This window comes from Schistocerca americana, chromosome 6 (assembly GCF_021461395.2).
Source record: "Schistocerca americana isolate TAMUIC-IGC-003095 chromosome 6, iqSchAmer2.1, whole genome shotgun sequence".
NCBI classification, from domain to species: Eukaryota; Metazoa; Arthropoda; class Insecta; order Orthoptera; family Acrididae; genus Schistocerca; species Schistocerca americana.
The window spans coordinates 455,789,889-455,810,759 of record NC_060124.1 but is presented as its reverse complement, the minus strand read 5'-3'; positions in this window follow the sequence as shown (position 1 = coordinate 455,810,759).

Genomic DNA, 20,871 nt, shown 5'->3' with positions numbered 1-20,871 from the left:
GATATTTAACAAACAAAGTAAGTCCATAATTAGGTCCAGAGGACCGGTTGCTACTATTTACCGCGTTTAGACGTAGTATAAGCATAGTAGCATGGGATCAGCACGTCACTTTCAAAACTGATTTCAACTTTTCAGAACTTAAAGCCAAAGTAACTTCTCAGTTGAAATTATGAGTGTCAGTATCCGTCATTCTGCCAGGGATAAACCTCAAACTTGAGCTCAGAAGCTCCACATGGCAGTCGGACCCTCTGATTTCACAGCTGGGAAGACGACAGCTATGTTTGAATGATTTATGATTGAAAAAAAACAGTAAGTTAAAGAGGAAAGTTCTCTAAACATCACAAATCGCATTTAGTTGTGTAAAGCTTACATCAATGAACTGATCAGAGATGGGCCACTGTTGCATCCAATGGCTTTGAATTTCCTTGCACAATAATTTAACTTTGATCGCATGAAGCTTTGTACACACTCTAAGCTTCTGGTAAACTACTGACATCCGGAGAAAACGGGTATGGACACTGTTTCCCCAGTTACCTTAAAGTACTATTCAAGCTGAAAAATTAGTCATAAATACGAGGGTAAGTCAATTGTTATCCACAATTTAGTGGTATTCTTGTTTATTTTGGTAGTACTGTCGTTTCACTTTGATGGCGCATGCTTTGTTTATTTGTTGTTATGTCTTTGCAATTTTCAAGCTGCTAGGTTAGTTTCGTTATCGCTGCTGTGCTGTTAGTCATGGCTGCTCCACTGTCTATTGGCGCCAAAGAAGAGCAACGTTCAGTGATCCATTTTTTGTGGTCAGAAGGCGTATCATGGGCTGAAATTCATCGAAGACTTTCCGTACAGTGCGGGAACAGTGTTTTGCCACATCGGAGTGTCTACAAATGGATTGGAAAATTCCGAATTGGTCGCACAAGTGTTACACACCATGAAGGAGCCGGGCGACCGTTTACCGCCACAAATGAAGAAACCATTGAGCGTTGGCGTGAAATGATTCTCTTAGACCGACTATTGACGAAGTGGCACAAAAATTCAAATGGCTCTGAGCACTATGGGACTCAACTGCTGAGGTCATTAGTCCCCTAGAACTTAGAACTAGTTAAACCTAACTATCCTAAGGACATCACAAACATCCATGCCCGAGGCAGGATTCGAACCTGCGACCGTAGCGGTCTTGCGGTTCCAGACTGCAGCGCCTTTAACCGCACGGCCACATCGGCCGGCCGAAGTGGCACATCATCTGCAAATTAGTCACGGTTCTGCCTATGAAATCATCCACAACAAACTTGGGTTTCATAAAGTTTCTTCAAGATGGTGCATGGGGGCTTAATTAAATTTAAGATTGAAAATGATTTAGGTAGCTGTATGTCCGATTACGCAGTGTCTCGTAATCGGCTGGCCCTGACTAGTATTTTTACGCTATCTGACTGCAACAAACAATGTAAGAAAATTTTCGTAAACACAGTTAATTAATTAAGTCCCCAGCAACTACAAAACCTACAAAATCCAAGCACAAATGTAACTGTTCTGTATGTGGGAGTGTGACTCAACGTACGCATCTGGCACGGTTCTTCTTCAATAACACAAGAATTTTTTATTAACTTTTATACTGACGTGACAAAAGAAAATTAGAAAACTATAATTATGCAAGAAAACCAGAATTCACTCTAATACAAGAACACAAGCCAGATGCTTTGTTGACTGAACCTGTAGTGACGCATTATTTCAGATACACAATTAATAAAAGAACATTGTAGTTTTTACCTTCATATATATTGACGAAATGCACTCATTACAATAACATCTGCTATCTCTCCCATCAAATAACTGCATAAAACATGGAACAACACTCTTTACTACAACATATCGCTCCGACTTCACGACAAGCAGTGCCCACTAGCACATCTCGGTACGAACTCTTAACACATACTGTCCTCTACGAGCTCTCTACTAGCACTGACTGCTATGAACTCTCAACAACCACAGACTGCCATGATCTCTTAACACGCACTGTGGAGGTGGCTTAATAGTACTCTTTGGCGCACTCTCTGGCGCAGTGGCACAGTGTAGCCACCTTTCATATGCCCCTCCTCCACAGGCCAGAATTTGATGGTATTTTTGCCAGCATTGGTGGTGAAAATACCACCAAATTCGTCCAGAAAAATACAGACAAAAATAAAAGATAATATTAATACCTAAATATCACATAATTAGTTAAAATTTTTGGCTTTGCACTGACCTTTCACTAACCTAACATATGAAATACAGTAAGCAATACAACTTCTTTTCATACATGTGACTTTACATAATAGTTTACACAATATACAAAAAATCAGTTTATACAAATGTTCACATAAAATGCTTTCAATGATTAGTTTATACAAAAAAGAACACCAACAGGTAACATCTTTTCAGTAAAAGCAGTCCATCAGTTGCACCCAGTAAAGTTTAGCAGGTACACCCAGCAACAAGTCACATTAGTTCAGTAGAAGCAATCCATCAGAGGTACCCAGCAATGTTGAGTAGGTGCAGACAGCAACAAGTGACTTCATTTCAGTAGAAACAGTTCATTAGATGCACCCAGCTATGTTAAGCAGGTGCAGACACCAACAAGTGACCATCATTTCAGTAGAAGCAGTCCACCAGTGGCACCCAGCAATGTTGAGTTGGTGCAGACAGCAACCAGTGACTTCATTTCAGTAAAAACAGTTCATCAGTTGCACCCAGCAATGTTGAGTAGGTGCAGACAGCAACAAGTGACACCATTTCAGTAGAAGCAGTTCCATCTGTGGCACCCAGTAATGTTGAGTAGGTGCAGACAGCAACAAGTGACACCATTTCAGTAGAAGCAATCCATCAGTTGCACCCAGCAAAGTTTAGTAGGTGCAAACAGCAAAAAGTCACATCTCTCAGCAGAAGCAGTTCTATAAAATTCACTAGCACTGATCACACTGTTCATCAGCAGAAATTAAACACGACCAAACGTCACACATCATGTTGAAAAGTGCAGGTAACAGTTCAGAATATTTATCTTCACTAATCAGACAGTTCAGGCATGAACAATAGTTTGAATGCACATACAAATGCTTTTACAGTAACATATAAATCATAACAAACACACAAATGATATCAGATAATTGTCCTATTAACTATTACAATACACAAATACCAGTAAACCTATAATATTCATGGGTGTCAGTGCAAGCCACTACCAACACTAAAATAATATTTAGGAGATAGGTGGGTAGGATTAGTAAAGGAAAACACACAGAACACACTCACTCATCTCTCATCCACATTAAGTACTACTGTGTAACTGAATAGTGTTAATTGTGTAAATGAAATTCTGTCTATATCTGATGTTCATCATGTGTATCAAGTAGTACTGGCAGCAATGTATAACAGTCAATAATAGTTAAGTCAACGTCATAGTCATCATGTCAAGACCAATGTTTGCCAAGCCAGATCAAAATGTACTGTTGTTGAACAACTGTCAGTGAGCCAAGATATGCAATTACTTCCTCTCTCCAAAAAAAAGTATATACTGCTTAGTTATTTAACAAAGTGTGTGTATAGACTATCTTCCTTCTATTTTAGTGTTCTAGTCTGCTATCTTCATCCTCCTTGTTCCATAAGACCAACAAAAAAAAAATATGCTCCTCACTTACTTTACCTCTTATACAACAAAACTCCAATAATCATCAGCATCACATAATCTCAATACGTCACTAATACTTCTTCAATACGTCGATACATATAACTCTTATCATCAATATCATTTATCTTACCTCTTGTCCACAAAAACTCCAATAATCATCTACTTCACATACTCTCAATACCTCAATAATACGTCGATAAATATAAACCTCAGCACTAATATCATTTCACTTCCATAACAACTCTTTCCTCTAGTCAGTCTCCTCGAACAAGTACAGACAAAATCCTAATGCAACTTCAATTCAGCATCCCACACAATCCGAAGACACAGTGTCCACACACAACCTCTGTGTAATCCATCTGACCCAAATTTTCTACTCATTATAAATTATAAGATACATTTTGGTTCCTTGTCCATCATTAAATAAAAGAAATGCATACCTGACCTCTCAGACTTAGTTCGAATAACTCTCAGTAATTAAGTACGATTACGGAGTGTGAATGATCATAATATTTCACAGTGTGTACACCACTTCAAGAATTATGGCAGACAGAAGCAAACATGTGGAGTATTTCTTGTGTCAAGTGTCACTTCCTATTTCAATTGCTCACGAAAAATGCAGTGTAATAATTGTTAATGGTCTAAACCTAGTTTCGGTCTGTCATGTCGTTAGCCTCCTTCCTATTAGCATAAATTTATACAGCTTCCATAAAACCTCAGCTCATGTGACTTCTATGACTTTCTTGTACTAATGTCGTTCGTCGAATTATAGCAGTTAATTTTCTTATTTTAAAAATATAAGGCACTGAGCGTAAGCAAAACATGCAATAGCGAGTAAATATACCAGTAGTGAACAGAATGCCAAAAAGTGGATGCAGCACAAATCCTACAACGAGGCTCTGCCAAGCGAACAATCTATAATTAATACAGTAGTGTGACCTAAATTCTATGTTTATACACTGTACATCAGCATTGCTATACCAAATTAAAGAGCAGTTGTGACGACAAACAGAAATGTATAAATATGCAATACTTACGCATAGCAGCAAACAGGTCATTAGCGTCATATCAGCATAAGCAAATAAATGTCCATATGTCATCCTAATAAGTAAACATGAAGGCGCAAGCAGATAAATCACAAAGTATAACCTACATACATAACCACAGTCAGCACAATTAATCAGGTTACAATTATAATTTAAATAAATAAGCTCAGCAGGCACATAATTAAAAAAAAAATATGACATCAGTGAAAAAGCAGTGCAGCCAAGCGATGCATAATATACACAAGTTACAACCCAGTTCATTAATAATCATTGTCAAATTCAGTTAACGTACGCAAGCGCGTCGCTTCACACGTAAATTCATAGAACATGAAATTAGCACAAAGTATGAATCACGTAATCGCGAGCAGCAAATTACGTCTAAAGTACGTACCTAAGTGGAAATATGTTACCTGAAAAATAAACTCAATTAATAGTTACCTTTTTTAGTTAATTAGTTTCTTCTTGGAAATTATATTCTTCCTGAAATTTTCTCGATAGCAAGTCGTCTTAACGTCGGACACGCACAGAATTTACCTGAAGTTCTTAAATACTTTATACAACCGTATCCTGCAAAATACTGAATGTTAATAACACAATTCATCAAGTCACTATAGCTTTATACTGAATTTAGTCGGAGAAATTAGACTGTGTATTTGTTTACGGCTGTCAGTGCATTCGCACTGAGTGCTCGATCAGCTGTAGGCGCGTGACGTAGGAAGTCATTGTTTGCGGTCGACGACTGCCTTGTGCGGCGCGCAGACTTGACTGTTGCTTTGAGTATATGCCGCCGCCAAAACACAGCGCGGTATCCTTGTACTCTCTGCGTGTTTACATGTAGCTGTTGGTTTCTCACAAGTATGTCATTCCACAAAAATTTTTACGTTAGATATATGATGTATTCCCTTAGAGCGTCGTGATTTAAGAGTTTCTACTTCAACAGTGTTATCATGTATAATTTTGCGAATTCTATATGGACCGTTATAAAGCAAAAAAAATTTGCGACACAAGCCTTTTCCTTTGTGCGACAAACGATGAGACTTAATTAACACTTTTTGACCAACTGACAAAATTTTTAAACGACCAGGACGTCTAGCTGATTTCTCTCTTCTAGCAGCCGCAGATGCAATATTTTGCAGAGCCAGGTTGACAACTTCAGAATGCCGCAGTTTCCGTGAAGGCGGAAAAGGAATGATTTCAGATATGCGATTTGTTGGTACTTTATTTTTTAATATCAATAGAGGCGGTAAAGAAGTTGAGTCATTAGGAAGTTCATTCAGAATGTTTTGAAAAATATGAAGATACTGATCCCAAGTTCTGTGATTCTGATGACAATAAAGACGGCACAATTTATTGATTTCCTTCATCCATCTCTCTGAAGCGTTAGAATGAGGGTGAAAAAGTGAGATGAAGATTGGTTTAATTTTACGACGGTGTAGAGTACGAAGCCAAATTTTAGAACGAAACTGTGATCCATTATCTGATATAACCTTATCAACGTGACCAACTTCTTTAAGAAAATGTTTGATGAAAGCATTAGATACTGAACGAGCTGTTGCTTTGCGTAAAGGTGTAAAACACACATATTTTGATGTCAATTCCACTGCTACGAAAATGTACGCAAAACCATTAGTAGAACGAACCACTGGACCAAACAAATCCACTGCAGCCATCTCCTTTAATTTCGCTGGAATGATGGGAAACAACGGTGCTCTGTGAGAAATCGTTGGAGGCTTAGCCATTTGACATAATTTGCATTTGGCAAGAACAGATCGAATACGTTTTTCCATATTACTGAAGTAGCAATTTTCTCGTAATTTATGAAAGCATTTTCTGGGACCAAAGTGTGCATAACTGAAATGCGTATACCAAATCAATTTATTGACCCACTCATCAGGAATACAAACTAACCAAACAGAGTTGTCGACGGATTTTCGTTTAAAAAGAATGTCATAGCGAACTAGATAATGCTGTCTAATCGCCACGCTTTCCTTTCTCCTCCACTTCTCCTTGATGTCCTTCCAGATTGGATCCTTATTTTGCTCCTTAGCGATATCCTGGAGCGAAGACGAAATAAAGTTCCCAAACGCAACACCTTGAATATACATCAAACAATAATTGTTTTCCTTGCAGTCCTCTTCAGCACTTTGTTTCAAACCCATAGGTGCACGTGATAAAGCATCGGCAACAATATTTGAAGAACCCTGTATGTAAACAATACTAAAGTCAAATTCCTGTAGGTACAACGCCCATCGTGACAATCTGCCGTGAGTTAATTTTGTTGACATAAGAAATTCCAGAGCTCGATGATCGGTGTAAACCTTAGTATGTCTGCCAAACAAAAATGTGCGAAATTTTGTAAAAGCCCAAACAACAGCCAAAGCTTCAAGTTCCGTAATCGAATAATTCTTTTCTGATTTAGAAAGAACACGACTTCCAAATGCAATAGTTTTCTGGACTACAACGCCGTTTTCTTCTATTTCTTGAAATAAATGTGCACCTAGGCCTTTGTATGATGAGTCCGTCGCCAAACAAAATTCTTTAGATAAATCCGGATGTGAAAGAAGTGGAGCAGCAACTAAAGCATCACGAAGCTGTTCAAATTCTGACTGAGCTTCCTCATCCCAACACCAATTAGATTTCTTTCCGGATAGTTCACATAAACGAGGTGTGGCCAAATCGTCCAATTTAACAAAGCGTCGAAGAAAATTACAGACACCAAGGAAACTACGAACATCACGTTTTGTAGTAGGAACAGCATAATTACGAATAGCATCTAATTTTTCTGGATCAGGAAGAATACCTTCTGTAGAAATAACGTGGCCGAGAAATTTCACCTGAGAACGACCAAATTCAGATTTTTCCAAGTTCACTGTCATGCCAACTCGTGCAAAAATACGTAATAATGAATCCAAAATTTTGTTGTGCTCACTCCAAGAACGTTTAGCGATAAGAATGTCGTCAACATAAGAAGTAATATTGTCACGAAGACAAACAGGTAAAATTTCATTTAAGCTACGAATGAATGCTGCTGAAGATACAGTAAGTCCAAACGGTAATTTCCGAAATTGGTAACAGTTACCAAAGGCTAAAAAGGCAGTATATTTTCTACAGTCAGGGTGGAGTTCTATTTGCCAAAAACTTGCGCGCATATCAATCGTGGATAAGACTTTAATTCCATGAAAATGTTGAAGAAGTTCATCTAAATTTTGTGGGCGGTCAGTTTCAGGAATGATGATATTATTTATCTGTCTGGAATCCAGAACCAGACGAATTGATCCATCCTTTTTAAGAACAACGTGTAATGGGCTAGTATAAGGACTGACTGCAGGCTCAATAATGCCCTGATCTAACATGTACTGAAGTTCATTCTTAACCTTGTCTCTGTAAGCCAAAGGAATAGCGTACGTTTTCCCGCGAAATGGTGTGTGTTCTTTTACTTTAAATAAATATTGTAAGCCTTGTATAGTTCCTGTGTGATGACTAAACACTGTAGCATGTGAAGTCAAAATGTGGTGCAGCTCTTCTCTTGCAACGTCATCTGGCACTTCAGCTTTCTTAACCTTTTCATTAATTAATTCTTCGCTATTAATTATATCATCCATCGCGTCTCTGTATCTATTGTCATTATCATGAATAAACACATTGTCGTCATAATGCTCAACGAAAACATCAGAAGTAAGAAACCTTAAACATTTTGTATCTGACTCAGATCTTGTTAAACACTCGAAAAATTTTAAACATTTCGGCATTCCGGCAACAGTCAAATTTACACTTCCTTCTTTAAAGTTCAAAATTGCCTTATGTGCGTTAAGAAACTCCATACCTAATATAATTTGTGTACTGAGTAATGGAACAATAATAAAATTAGCAGAAAATTCGTATCCTTGACAAATGAAATTTAAGTTGGTCTGTTGTTTGACTTCCACACTTTTTCCAGAAATAGCACCTCGAATTGTAGTTTTAGAAATAGGTAACACAGGACAGGCAATATTTCTTACACATATACGAAAAACTGATTCACTAATGACATTCAATGGGCTCCCAGAATCTAAAACTGCAGTGAACTTATTCTTACCCACACATATTTCAATAACAGGATGTAAAAATGCGTCTACATTATTTTCCTTTTCGTCTAATAAAATGTCTCTCATGTCTTCCAGGCGTACGTAGTGTAAAGTCGTAGTGTCATTACTTTCTGAACCGTCTATATTGCTGCCAGAAGCCGAAGCTGCAAGTCATTGTCGATTGTTTGCGTCACGTCTTTGAGTATTCGCGTCATTTCGCGGATCCATTTCTACGATTTGCACTTGTCTCTCTGAAGTTCTGTCACGTGGAGGATGCCAATTAGGTCCCTCCTGTCTGTTGGATGCAAATTCTTGGCTGTGTCTGTTATTAAAATTTCTGTTTTCCTGTCTGTCTGCATAACTACTCCTTGTGTAATTTCGACTGTCATTTCTGAAATTATTGTTGTATCTACTACCCTGACTATTTCTGTAGTAAGAATTTCTATTACTGTATGAATGATTTCTGTCCTGATGATACCGATTACTGTTTCCGTATGATTGATCATTCCGGTACGAATTACCGCTATTGTCTGTGTAATTTCTGTTAGAACGTCTGTTATTGTCATAGGGCTGGTATCTATTGTCCTGTCTGTTACGTCTATCATTCTCAAAATTACCCATATAACGCCCGTTCCGACCACTATCACTTTTCTCTGAAAATCTAATGTAATTACTGTTACTGAAAAAGTTACAAGAGGTCCCGTCATCGTTGTCATACTCAAGTTCTTGCAACAAAGTCTTAAAAGTCTCAATGTCGTCTTTACATCTTCCAGCCAAAGCAATTTGTCTTATTGATTGTGGCAGCTTAGTTAAACAAATGCGAATTAATTCAGTCGGGCTATACGGGTTGGACAGGAACTGATTCTTTCGAATCATATCTTCAAAGTACTCTGCCGGCGTGCGGAACTCAGACTGTTTAAAATTACGCTGCATAATCAGACTATGTTTGACTCTGTCTTGTGTGTTTTCGGACCAATATGCCGATAGAAATGCATGATAAAAATCATTTAGATTATTACAATCTCTAATGAGTGCACGCATCCGCGTCGCTGGTTCGTTTTCTAAATATCCACACATAAATTCCAGTTTGTGACTTAGTGGCCAATTTGGTGGAAGTGCGTACATAAATTGATCTAACCATGCACATGGATGTATGTCATTCTTAGAATTGCGGAAGATCTTAAATTTCCGGACAGTCAAAAAGTGTTTATAGTCAAAGTTTTCGCCTCGTGGCGACAAAGACCTACCGCGTCTGTCCCAGTCCGAATGTCGATTATTGTAAAGTTCGCGCGCCTGGCGCTCTCTTGTTGCATCCCGTAAATGAAACAAATTATTTTCTTCAAACCCTTCTGCTACCTGTGATTCTAAATTTCTTCTGCTATCTTTTCCTACAATTTCGCCTTCGATCTGCTTGACTTGCTTCCGTAATGCCTCAAATTCCCTTTTCACGCGTTCATTAAATTTTCCCTGATTCTCAACATGCTTATTTATGTTCTGATACTCTTCGGTTTCTGCAAATGGTAATGGAGCTGTATCATCCGAATCTCTGTCCCCATGTAAACTAAGATTTGTCAGTTTATCTGAAATTTCCTCAACTCTTTCCGATAAGTCACCTATTTTTTCTTTCTGTTTATTTACGTCTTCCGTAAGTGTCGCGACTCGGGTTTCAGTACTGACACATTTGGTAGTTAACTGTTCATATTGTTGTGTTAGGTTATTTAATCTGTCATTTGGCACGGATTCCTCGATTCTCTCAAATATTTCTTCCTTATCCTTTGCACGTTGTAAATTTAACTCTGAAAAATTCTGTACTATCACGCGATCTCTTTCTTCCTGTTCTCTATCCTGTTCCCTTTGTCTGATTTCTACTGCAATTAATCTATTATTGTGAGAATTCAAAATCGGTTGTACTTCCTCTCTGATTTCTTTCTTTAATTCATCTTTCATATCTTTGAAACATGTCCCTATTCTTGAATCTAACCGTGTTTCCAAAGTTCCCATCTCTGTTTTAATTGTTCCAATCTCTGCTTTTAATTCAGATCCAAACCGTGTTTCCATTGTTCCCATATCAGTTTTTAATTCAGATCGTAAAGTTCCCATCTCTGTTTTAATTGTTCCTATCTCTGTTTTAATTGTTCCTATTTGTGATCCCAGATTTAATATTGCACCCATCAACTGCTCCATATTAAATTATTCAGAATTCTTTTCGCCCCTAACATCTCCCGCAAAACTAACTTCCTTCGTCACAGCTGTAAGGCTATCTGTGTTCGATACTATTTCAGAATCTTCTGTCGTTAATCTCAGATTCTGTGAATTTTCCGATTGAGAAAAATTTTGAAATGGTTCCGGACTGTCTTCCCGACTTATTACATTGTTTTCCACTTCATTATCCATCATACTGTTTTCCTCTGTTGGCGAGTTCGCCATGTCAACAATTTCGTCCTCACTATTCATCATTTTTGCCTTTTTCATTGATCGCGTAATCATTTACAAAATATACAAAAGATTCGTCACTGTACTAAAATCACACACAATGACTCTTTATCTCAACAATACCATTCAAATGCAATGACTCCCTCAAACACGATCAATCGAACAATTGAAATAATTGCACTAAATTGCCAAACCCGTTGACAAGACAACAAATTTAATTCTGAGAAAAAAAATACCATTAGAAGAATGACAATTACCAAATCTACACATACAAAATAGACTACAATTACTAACTACAAATTACTACAACAATACTACAGTCTACAATTTTCACAATCAGAAGAATCCAAGGGACGATCCGAAGCAGCGGTCGCCACGTGCATGGGGGCTTAATTAAATTTAAGATTGAAAATGATTTAGGTAGCTGTATGTCCGATTACGCAGTGTCTCGTAATCGGCTGGCCCTGACTAGTATTTTTACGCTATCTGACTGCAACAAACAATGTAAGAAAATTTTCGTAAACACAGTTAATTAATTAAGTCCCCAGCAACTATAAAACCTACAAAATCCAAGCACAAATGTAACTGTTCTGTATGTGGGAGTGTGACTCAACGTACGCATCTGGCACGGTTCTTCTTCAATAACACAAGAATTTTTTATTAACATTTATACTGACGTGACAAAAGAAAATTAGAAAACTATAATTATGCAAGAAAACCAGAATTCACTCTAATACAAGAACACAAGCCAGATGCTTTGTTGACTGAACCTGTAGTGACGCATTATTTCAGATACACAATTAATAAAAGAACATTGTAGTTTTTACCTTCATATATATTGACGAAATGTACTCATTACAATAACATCTGCTATCTCTCCCATCAAATAACTGCATAAAACATGGAACAACACTCTTTACTACAACATATCGCTCCGACTTCACGACAAGCAGTGCCCACTAGCACATCTCGGTACGAACTCTTAACACATACTGTCCTCTACGAGCTCTCTACTAGCACTGACTGCTATGAACTCTCAACAACCACAGACTGCCATGATCTCTTAACACGCACTGTGGAGGCGGCTTAATAGTACTCTTTGGCGCACTCTCTGGCGCAGTGGCACAGTGTAGCCACCTTTCAATGGGTCCCAGAACAACTCACACAGTTGCATAAACAAAACGCTTGAACATCTGCAAAAACCATTTGGGTCACTGTGATAAATAAGGGGACAACTTCTTAGACAGGATCATTGCTGGTGTCGAAACATGGATCCATCAATACGAGCCGGGGAGTAAACGGCAGAGTGTGTAATGGAAACATCCAAATTCGCCGTCCAAGAAAAAGTTCAAGACCCAACCATCCGCAGCAAAACTGATGCTTACGCTTTTTGGGACTCACAAGGTCCAGTACTGGAACGTTATGGGGAAATGGGCAGAACAATAAACAGTGTACGTTACAGTGAGATGCTTGCTGCCACACTAAAGCCTGCAATTCGAAGCAAACCCCGAGGATTGCTGTCAAAAGGTGTATTGTTGTTGCACGATAATGCCCGTCCGCATACTGCTGCCCACACTGCTGAAACGCTCCAGAAACTCAAATCTGAAGTACTCGATCATCCCCCTTCCTCTGCTGACTATCACTTGTTTGGTCCACTCAAACAGGCATTAAGAGGCCGTCGATTGGCCTCGGACGAAGCAGCGAAAGAAGCGGTGCATTCCTGGCTCGCAGCTCAACCGAGAACCTTCTTTTATGAGGGCATCAGGAAACTTGTTCAACTATGGACCAAGTGCGCTGAAACCCAAAGAGACTATGTCGAAAAATGATGTTCTTGTAAGTTTCCTATTTGATTACAATAGAATTTTATAGCCAATTTGCGGATAATAACTGACTTAAACCCTCGTAAACAAAATTCAGAGCTACAGTTCAGTGGCTCAGTTACGGCGAAAATTCGTATTCTTGAACTGGGTATCGTGGGCCAGTGATCCAGCAGTGGTCTGAACAGTACCCAAAAATTATCATCCAACTGCTCGAATTTTCGTCTGCTCAGTTCCGGAGCCATGATATAGCCTGCAAAGTTCCTTAATCTCCCTCATCTGTCCTTATATAGCTCTGTAAATCCCAGCGTCGAACTACTACCATTCACAACATTACGACAGCTTCCACAGCATAATAAATTTAAGCTTGCTATCTCATTTTACGTTTGGTTCTGCATGCTAGTTCAAAGCGCTAAATTTTTTATCTGTCTGATCATTTGACAGCACTTCCATGCAACCATCAATGGTCTCTCAATCCAAGATGTTACATCATAAAATTTGCCAGGGAAAGACATTTTATTTTTATTTCTCCATGTGTTGCTAAGCCGGGGCGCCTCATTTCACCTTCTCACTTTCGATAGCCTCTAGTTAGCGTCTCAGCAGATGACACATATTATTCTCTTGTGTGGTTATCGCTGCCCCACGGAGTCGGGAGAAGCCTTGTACAGCGCAGTGCAGGCAGTTGTGGCTCTGAGCACGATGCGACTTAACTTCTAAGGTCATCAGTACCCTAGAACTTAGAACTAATTAAACCTAACTAACCTAAGGACATCACACACATCCATCTCCGAGGCAGGATTCGAACCTGCGACCGTAGCGGTCTCGCGGTTCCAGACTGTAGCGCCTAGAACCGCTCGGCCACATCGGCTGGCGCAGGTAGTTGTCTTCGAGCAGTGTGGAGCGGCAGCGCTAGGAGCAACGGACACGCGGTACGGCTCTGCACGACGTCTTCTCCGAGACGTCGTTCAATCTTCCTCATCAGGACTGGGCAGAAGGCAAATGTTTGGTTCGTGTAATCTTTGCCGTGCGTGTCTGATCGTTCAGCTCTGTGCTCCGATTTCCCGCCCCGCAAGCTTTTTGAGCATATGTTCGTGTTTATATTCACTGAGTCGACATGCACGCCTTTGTTATTTGACTCCGTGTGATTCTAAGACAAATTTACTGCCGCGTCTCATCTCTGTGTTTTTTGAAGTGAGTTGGGTTAATCTACTAGCCGGATTTCTCTCTAAAAATTTGCCATGGTTGATGTTGTGCCAAACTTTCATGCACAATTTTATCAGCGGTCTAGGAATTATCGAATTTTTTGAAATTTTACGTTTGTTTTTAAATTTTTTTGTGGTAGAGAACTTAGTGTTTCTGAGTTTCAATATATGTTTTCACTGTGTTTCAGAATCTGGTGTGCTCTCCATTATTATTACTAAACAGTTCTATAAGTTTTGTGTGTTATGACCTCCAGCTAATGGTAAGCCATTAGTGAATTAGTATTTATATTCCATCCAGGCAGATTTTGGAGCTCCCTGTGAGTAGTTCACTTTTACACTTACGTTTCTAGCGATCTTTATTTCCTAGGGTGTATGACCTTAATCGAAAGGTTCTATAGGTACGATCGTGGTTTAACAATAATTTTCAGTTTTAGTGTAATTCAATTTATATTCGGTGTTTATTGACAGCACCTACTAAGTTGTCATCTTTTTGCCGCGTAGGCGTGGCTTGCTGCCATGTGGACAGCTCTCGAGCATTTCCTAGAGGCTTGCTGTATGTCTGCAGTCGCGTGTCCTGACTGTCTGTGCCCAAACTGGGTACCTTATGGAATCTACCTTGCGCTGTAAATGAAATTTTCCTATCGTTCAAAAGGCATTTATCTGATTAACTGGCTTCACAGAAGGAACTTTACCTTTAATGGTATTCTAACTTTGTTCTAAATATTATTTTATATTATTTGGTGCAAAGCCTTCGGGTAAGCCGTAAAGGTGAACTGTTACGGTTTATTAACAAGTTAATATTTATCTTTTGCGGGTCTGCCCAATGTCTTGCTTTTGAGATCGCTTGCAGAAATTTATCTAGAACTCAGATTTAATTACCTTTACTTGCTGGTTTATTTAATTTTTTTTTTTAAATTCAAACTTTTTAAACGCCAGTATTGTTAACGTCGTATTTTTGCATCTCGTTTAAGTCCATTATTATAGTGATAGTGATTCACCATTTTGAACGGTTTCAAGTGTCTAAATTTAACATGGCAAATGAACTTGGTATTATCCTACCAGTTTTTCTTAAATGCGACCTATTGTTACTTTACAAAAAAAATAAATGTTTGATGCCAAAGAAGAAATGACGTTAGTTAAAGGAGTCTGGTCCTTCCATGTCATTTCTCTGATGATTGTAATTCCAGATTTCAGTTAGCTTTTACCTTAATTATTAGTTTGTTATTATCTGTATGACCATCATTAACTACGCTTGCAGCTAGTCATCTGCAGTTGTTTTACGCCTTATTTTCATTGGGCATTTTTGTTCTGAATCACTTTCATATTTACATAAAACATGAACACACTGATGGTTCCATATATGTGCTGAAACCGGTGATAGAAGGGAGAACCGATAGAGGTACTCAAGGCACCCTCCGCCACACACCGTCAGGTGGCTTGCGGAGTATGGATGTAGATGTAGAAACGTATTTCGGTAGGGAAGGATGGTACCCATTGCTAAACCTTTAATTTTTATCACACTTAGAGTATCAAAAAATCGAATGTTGTCCCAAACGCACCATTCCTTTACAACAAATTATCAAGTAAGTTCAGCAATTTTATGGCTCAAATGGCTCTGAGCACTATGGGACCTAACATCTGACGTCATCAGTCGCCTAGAACTTAGTACTACTTAAACCTAACTAACCTAAGGACATCACACACATCCATGCCTGAAGCAGGATTCGAACCTGCGACGGTAGCGGTCGCGTGGCTCCAGACCGAAGCGCATAGAACCGCTCGGCCACATCGGAAGGCAGTAATTTTATAATAACATTTAGTTACAATAACATTAGTAGAGAGTTCGTGTTATGCACTTACATCTGTAAGTTTAATAATCAAGAGATGCAGAACAATAAAAATTCCGACCATTCCACGGGTGTACTTCCAACGAGCACAATATTTCGGCGATTACACATGTCGCTATCGTCAGGTGCGCTGACGAACTGAGCTCCTGAGGGCGCTCGGCCTACTAATAAATATCCCCTGCCCCACTGAGCTGCTATTTTCGCTGCCCGCGCCCTCGGCCGCGCATCGGTGATCGCGGAGATGTTAGAGTCCGCGTCTGTAACAGTGTTGACGTAAGTTCTCTATCCGACCTGTTCGCTATATCATTTTGTTAGCTGAGAGTCTTCTTAACTACACTCAGTGCTGATTCCCAAGCCTTGCTAAGATTTTAGCCGCTATTTCGGTTGATTAGAATTTCTAGGCCCTCTCTAAGAACTCTGTTCCAGTACTTGGAAGTCTGTGCCAAGATCCTGCTACGCTAGTACTCCATCGCGTGATTCTCGGACAAAGAGTGAACTGAAGAATCACAAGAAAAAATTTCCATCGTGCCTTGGGAGCACTGCGTGTTAGCAACTGCAACACAATGTGGAAAGAAACCTGACAGGTAACTAGTCCCTTCAAACAGGATGAGTTATCATAAATTGGTTGATCTTTACGCTAACATGCTTTGGTATAGTTAAAAAGAGAAGATTTTTTATTTATTGGGCTAAAAAGCATCAAACTATTGAAAATAAGTTAAGTGGTAGCAAAACCTACGTAACAAAATTAATGGAAACTTGTGGTAAGTTACTACGGGACCAAACCGCTGAGGTCATCGGTCCCTAGGCTTACAAACTACTTAATCCAAGTTAAACTAACTTACACTAAAGACAACACACACACCCATGCCCGATGGAGTACTCAAACCTTCGACGGAGGTGGGGGGGGGGGGGGGCAGGGGGAGAGGGGGAAGAGCTGCGCGAAGCGTGGCAAGGCGCCCATAGACCGCGCGGCTATCCCGCGCAGCTAAGAAAATTATCTTTGGATAATACTATTATTACTTTATTAACTAATTACACTCAAAATTACTCACAACAAATCCAGTCGCTCAATAACAGATGAATAAGTCTGTTTCAGATACTTGCTACGCAGACTAAATGCAGACGACACAGGAGACGACATAGAACAACTAAACACAATAAAGCAAATAGCACAGAAAAATGGCTATGACACAAAGACAGCAGACTGATTAACAGAACACAACCATGAAACTTACACAGGGAGGTACAATACAATACATAATAAACCACAATAACCAATAAATGGCAAATGTGACAAACAACGACAAAGTAACTCACGTGATGGGCAACAAACTGACAGATACTTAAAATACCATACTGAACCAACAACACAATACAAACCAGTCTTGGAAGACTACTCATACATACAAAAATACGCGTATAACAAATCTAGTATCGACCAAGTAATTTCTAACTACTGTCAGTCTATACAGATGGGCCAGAAGTAAAGAAATTTGGGAAACAGATATACAGAATAAATCAGAGTATCGTAAACTAAACCCTTTACGCTCAATATTTACTAATAACCCAGCAGCACTGACTCATTACCCAACAAATATAAAAAATTATTTTAAAAGTCTTAAAAATAGCAACAGCTTGCGCCTAAAACTAACATTAGAAGAGAATTACTAAGAAAATGTGTGCTGAACTAATCGGTGTGTGTGTGTGTGTGTGTGTGTGTGTGTGTGAATGTGTTAGAGAGAGATAGGGAGAGGGGGAGAGAGAAAGAGAGAGAGAGAGAGAGAGAGAGAGAGAGAGAGAGAGAGAGAGAGAGAGGGAGAGAGAGAAAGAGAGGGAAAGAGAGGGTATGAGTCATTTGAAGGAGCATAGTTTAATGAAGAAGGTAGTTATATGTTGTGTTATGAAGAGGATTTACTTATTTTTTTATATAGGTCCTCTATCGTGCCAATAAAATAGTTTATAAATAAATTCTCTCCAGCAAATAACTACCCATAATCCGGATGATTCATCGTACCTCTCCCTGCCCTCTCCCCAGCTTCCGCTACTCCATCCACCCCCCCCCCCTCTCTCTCTCTCTCTCTCTCTCTCTCTCTCTCACACACACACACACACACACACACACACACACAAAATCGCGCGCGTGGCGCGCTTGCACGCACGCACAGAAATACACTCAGACACACGCAAGCGATACATCTCAAATATCAACAACATTATAAAATCGAGCGCCTCTCTCCAAACGACAAACGATACAAACGAACATCACAGAGCTCTACTACGGCTGAAATAACCCTTTGTGTTCTTCTGATAAAATATATCAAATGCGTGTGTAACAACTAAAAACGACAATAGCAAAATACATAAGTGTTTTAACATGTCAAACGCAAAAGAATCGTAGAACGCTAAATAACGCTACACTAAGCATCGTTTTCAGTCTGAAATGAATGACAAACCCCTTGTATCGGTATCTGCAGGCGACTAAATGTGCAGCGCATGGTAGATACAAAAGTAGCAACATACGCGACTGACAGCGTAATATGAAGTACGTGAATAAATTTATAACAATCTTATTTCCAAATTAGTACCCTAGACCAAGACTCAGCATAGCAGAAGTGTATAACATTCACTGTATAATGAAAACTATCCGAACACCCGTAAGTGAACATTAATATGGAGTGTACCTGCCGATCACCGTTATGACAAGTTGTATACTGAGGACACTTTCAATGAGGTGTTCGAATATCTGGAGGAATGGCAGCCCATTCTTCCTCACGAACCGAAACCGGGAAAGGTAGTGATGTTGGACGCTGGGGTCTGGAGATATGTCAACGTTCTGACTCATCCGAAGCTTTTTCCATTATGCTCAGGCCCGGGTAAGCCAGTTTGTTTCATGAATGTTACTGTCCACAACACTTCGTCTCACGGATGCTGCTTTATGATAGGGTGCATCTTTCCTCTGTTGTACGCAGGACACAGTGCTGTCAAATATGTACAAATCTTTCCGCATTTAGCGTCTCCTTAAGCGCAATAAGGGGACCGCACCCTAACAGCGAGAAACACGCCCCTTCCATAACACCATCTCCACCGCGCTTCAGTGTTCGCTCTACACGTGTAGGTTCTTCAGGCATGCGCCATACCTAAACAGTTCCATAGGATTGCGGCAGGGTGTAAGATGATTGATTACTCCAAATCAATCTAGACCACACATAGAATCAGGTGGGATTATAACTTTTCTCCGATTACAATGCCTTTTTTTAAGCATTAAAGTAGATTTCGTAGAGACACTGATGGATCACTGAACTTCCTGTTCCGGGGTGTTTCACGTGGTTTAGTCATGGAGATAACTCCTTTATTGGTTTATTTCAAGTAAAGAATTGCACAAATACTGAAATTCCAACGTGTCGCAAATCCACCAGGAAAAAGCGTGTTCCAGTCACTCATGGGAAAATTCCTGCAGTAGTGGGTGTTAGAGCTGCACCTTCTTTACATTGAAGTCAGCTGATAGGTATTCCTGCTTAAGGGAAGTTTCTCGAACAAAGGAACCACTTTTGACAAAACTTATATATCCGAGTAATGAGGGAATTGGTATATTTCATCAAAATATACAAGGTATTAGAGATAAAGTTAGTGAACTGCTTATAGATGTTGACTCTGAAATTATTGGTATATCTGAACACTTCTTAAATAAGGAGGTAATTCAGAGGCTTCCTTTACCAGGATACAGGTTGGCTGGCAGCTTTTCTAGGAGCTCTTTGCGGTGTGAGGGAGTAGCCATGTATGTGAAAAATCGCATCCCATTTGAGTCAATTGATGTTTCAAAGTACTGCACTGAAAAGGTGTTTGAATGATGTGCAGGTGTGGTTAAATTTAATGGAGCTAAACTTCTAACTGTTGTTACTTATAGATCCCGAGACTCCGATTTCACAACATTTTTGCTAAAGCTAGAGGAGGTTCTTGGTTCACTTTATAGGAAGTACAAAAAGTTAGTTATATGTGGTGAGTTCAACATTAGTTGTATAAGTGATTGTGCAAGGAAAAGGATGCTGGTAGACCTCCTTAATTCATATAATCTTATGCAAACCGTATTCTTTCCTACGAGAGTGCAAGGGAACAGTAGAACAACCATATACCGTACGGTCAGTCGTAAATGAAGTGGCTGGTCTGCAGAGACAGGTCGAGGATATAGAATCAGTGCGTAGTGGGAATGTCCGTGTTACTGATAAATCGAATATATGTGTACAGTATTTAATAATCACTTTCTGAATATAGCAGGTGAACTAAATAGAAACCTAGTCCCAACACTGAATCATATAGCGCTCTTACAAAAAAGTGTTCCGAGACTGTTACCTGAAATGCTCCTCCATGATACTGACAAGAGGAAGATTGAGTTAATAATCAAATCACTAAAGACCAAGAACTCTCATGGATATGACGGGGTATCTAGCAGAATACCGAAGTTTTGTTCTATGTATGTTAGCCCACTACTTAGCCATATCTGTAACTTTTCCTTTAGGAGTGGTCGGTTTCCTGACCGATTAAAGTACTCGGTAGTGAAGCCACTTTATAAATAGGGAGACAGGGATAATGTTGACAATTTTAGACCTACACTCCTGGAAATGGAAAAAAGAACACATTGACACCGGTGTGTAAGACCCACCATACTTGCTCCGGACACTGCGAGAGGGCTGTACAAGCAATGATCACACGCACGGCACAGCGGACACACCAGGAACCGCGGTGTTGGCCGTCGAATGGCGCTAGCTGCGCAGCATTTGTGCACCGCCGCCGTCAGTGTCAGCCAGTT